General features: G+C 32.4%; 1 pseudogene; it reads right to left on the bottom strand.

Annotated features, from left to right (window-relative positions):
• Window positions 1–3707: 3707 nt before the first annotated feature.
• Window positions 3708–3826, bottom strand: LOC120598247 (uncharacterized; annotated as a pseudogene).
• Between the last annotated feature and the right edge of the window lie 321 nt (window positions 3827–4147).

The following is a 4147-nucleotide window of genomic DNA, read 5'->3' on the forward strand; positions in this document are numbered from 1 at the left end:
TGACCTGCTGTGCACAGGGACAATTCAAAGGGACAGAGAAGAAATCAATAGAAACAGAGGATACTAAAGAGGTAGAAGATGCTATCTGAGATAGGAAGAGCAGGAAAGAATTGTATAAACAAGTGGCATTTGAGTGATGGAGAAGATAAGTAAGGAGATGACTCAGGTAAAGATCTCCAGCAGATCCAGACAGAGAAAACAGAAAATTCTATGGTTTTGTGGTGTGATCATGCTTGATATGTTTGTGATACAGTAAAATACCAGTATGGCTAGAATACAGCTGTTGGTAAAGGTAAGGTTGAGAAGGTAATAAGAAATGCACCATATAGGAAATTACAGGTCATGACAAGGTCTGTAAGATTAGTTCTAAGTCATAGAAAGTTTCTGAAAAGTATTTAAATGGGAGCGTGATATGATCAAATATATTTTTTAAATATTGCTCTGGTTAACAACATATGAAGGTAGACCATCATGGAGTTAGAATAAAAACATCAAAATCAATTGAGAGATTCCTGTTATATTAGAACAGAGGTTCTCAAACTTTAAAAATTAAACTTAAAAATTATTTAGAACCTCAGAGCTTTTGTTTATATGGACCTTTTTTTCTTTCTACCATATTAGATATGCATACTGAAAAGAAATTTTTAAACCTTTATTTTAAAAATCCTTTATTGAGATTTAATTCACATACCATAAAATTTACCCATTTAAAGTACACAGTTAAAGGTTTTTTCAATATTCAGACTTATGCAAACATAATTTTAAAATATTTTCATCATTGCTAAAATAAACGAATACATTATTAGTCACATAAATCTAAGCAATCACTAATCTACTTTTTGTCTTTACACATTTGGTTATTCGGGATATCTGGATATTTTATATAAATTGAATCATACAATATGTGATCCATACTAACTTGTTTTTATTTCGTCTCTCTATTTGTCTAATCTTTGAAGCTTTACCTTACTTAACCTCTAGCTTAATCAGGAGAAATGTAAGAATGAGCTTCTTTCACTTAAAATATTTCAAGGTTCATCCATGTTGTAGGACGTATCAATACTTTATTTTTTTATTGTTAAATAATATTCAATTTTATGGCTATATCGCATTTAATGTATCCATTCATTAGTCGATGGATAATTGAGTTGTCTACCTTTGTCTATCATGAATAATACTACTATAAACATTTGTGTTCATATTTTTGTATTTACATTTGTTTCCATTCCTCTTGGATATAAAATTAAGAGTAAAATTTCTGGGTCATATGATAACTATTTTTAACCTTTGAGGAAATGTCTGACTCTTCTATTTATCATTTAAAACTGATAAATTTTTAAAATACAATCGTACACAAGCACATATGTTATTAACTCTAAAAGCAATACACTGTTTTATGTTCCACATAGCCTCTGGAAATTCCACAAGACAACTCCATGAGAAATAAAGCATGAGGAATATAAATAACATCTTAGTACAACTGGGCAAATGTGTAAAGAGTATGATAATTTTCTTACATGTGGAATACTGGGAGTAGAATGGGATTGGAGTCAGGTTAAAGGTGAAAATATTTCATTATGACACCTATTGCATAATTAGGAGAAATGATGAGAAAGCTGGGATTCCTGAGATGTTACAAAGACAAATGGATAGCAGAATAGGAAGAGGGCTTGATATATAAATTTGCAATTTATTATGACATTTAAGTCATGGGAAAATAATATTACCTGAGTAAATAAAAATTGAGAAGACAAGAGGTCCAGGCACTGAGCCTTGTAACATGCCAAGAGTTTGGCAAATGATGAGGCTCTAAATTCAGAGAATTAAGTGCAATAACCAATAGACTTGAGAAAAACTAGATGAAGGTGGAGCCTTAGAAGCCAATAAAACAAAAAATTTCAGTTACCATGTTAAATGTAATTGAAATGTTGAATAAATAAGAGAATTGCTATCTATCTATCTATCTATCTATCTAGCTATCTATCTATCTATTTATTTAATTTATTGCTACACAGAGTGTCCTTGGATGGTTTTAGCAATGTGGTGATGAATGCCTGGTTGATGTGGTTTCAGAACAAAATAAAACTGTAGAGATTGAACACATCTTTTGTAACTTTGCTGGAAAGGGAAGCAGAGAATTAGAGTGTAACCTAGAAAAGAAGTAGTCATGATAGTTTTTTGTTCGCTTATTTGTTTGTTTAATTAAGAAGATTATATTATGGTTTTATAATGAAGGAAATGATAGAATATAGAAGTAATAATTGAATGAATTAAAACAAGGGGTTATGCTTGAAGCAAGTCCTTGAAAACAAAAGGTGATGGGATCCAGGGCATGAGTGCAAAGGTTTCTATTAGATTGAAATATGGGCAGATAAGACATTCATAGTGGAAACCTTTATTATAGAGGATATGGGCATAAGTGGAAGGAAGTTAGTAGATCTGATAATGGAGGTAAGTGGAATTTTACTCTCGATTATCTCCATCTTCTTATCAATATGAAAAGCTCTTATGAAGTCAGAAGAGAAAAGATATGTTAAAAGTATGAGGCATGAGGAGCTGTGAAATTCTCAGGGAATGAGAGAATGAATGTGCTCAGGAAATACAATGAGTTTGCAATCAACCAACGTAAATGGTTAAACCCAATGTCTTGTACATTATAAGGAATCAATATTTGTGAGTATTATTACCTAAACCCACATTTTTTGTAGCCGCTTCTGGTATATACCTCTCATTCATATTAAACATCTAGACAACCACATGCTTCTGTGGCTTTGCTTACATATTTTTTCAAAGTCAAATAACCTTTCCTTCTTTTTATTTTCCCACTAAGCTCTTAACAGTTTCTTCAAGTTTCAACTCAAAATTTTTCTCTCCTTGGTGAAACATTTCTGTTCTCCCTTAAAAACGATTTTTATTTTCTTTTAATTCTTCATTGCAAGCTAGGTGAAAATTATTAATATCATTTTTTTCATAGCACTAGTTCGCTTAAAATCCAAAAGCACTCTATGAATCATAAAATTGATTCCAAGTTTCTATCGCTATCTATAAAAAATTGATTTCAAGTTTCTATCACTGTCTACAAAGATCCTACATGGTTCTCTTCTGTTGTATTTTTCTCCACTTCCCTCACTGGTTACATTTCTGTCCTCTGAACAGAGAGGAGTCGTTCTTGCCTTAAAATTTTGTACTTAGTGTCCCCTCTATCTGGAATACTCTCTCCTTAGGTCTTTACATATATAACACCTTCTCATTATTCAGGCCTCAGTTCTAATGTCTCCCTTTACTTATTTTTCAGAAGCACTCTCCCTGACTAGACTATCAAAAGTTGCCTAATAAGGACTTATAATGAAGATACCCCTTTATAGTGTCATGATTATTTATTTGTGATCTATCTACCCTACAAGTATGTAAGCTTCATAAGTGTGGGTACCATATCTATCTTCTTTACAGCCACACACAAAGGGCACAGAACAGTGCCTGGGATAAAGTTCTCAATATATACTTGTTTAAAAATTGATTATTGCTAATGTATTTGTTTTGCTTTGTATATCTAATTATTATCAGTGAACTTTTGCTAATAGTAATGGGTACAACTAAACATAATAAATCTTTTTTTTTTTTTTTTTTTAGATGAGGTAACCCTTGGTTGATCTCACAGATTGCAAGGACCTTGTCAGTTTACAATCCCTTATTTTTTTTATTTTTTATGCCTACAGTACCTGGTCTTTTCAGGTGGCCTCCCATCCAAGTACTAACCACACCCGACCCTGCTTAGCTTCCGAGATCAGACGAGATCGGGCTTATTCAAGATGGCATGACCATAGACAAACATAATAAATCTTAACTCTTCTATGGTAGGTGAACATTTGCACAGACTTCTGGACGGAAATTTTTTCAAGATAAAGATGGAATCAGACTGCAAGAGAGAAAGTCCATTGCAAGATTTCTAAAGACAATTCAAATTTCAGTTCAATCTCAGTATGATGCTAGTACCATAGTCATGGTATGAAAGAGCCTCAAACAGCTCAGCAATTCAAACTACTTGATATAAACAAATCTTTTGTTGGGGGAACTTTTTCCAAGGATATTGAGCCCCCAAACAGACTGTCAATTGTTCTGAATCAGGAAACTTGAAGTATCTACAAAC

The sequence above is a fragment of the Pteropus medius genome, unplaced genomic scaffold (assembly GCF_902729225.1).
Source record: "Pteropus medius unplaced genomic scaffold, Ma_sr-lr_union100, whole genome shotgun sequence".
In the NCBI taxonomy this organism is placed as follows: Eukaryota; Metazoa; Chordata; class Mammalia; order Chiroptera; family Pteropodidae; genus Pteropus; species Pteropus medius.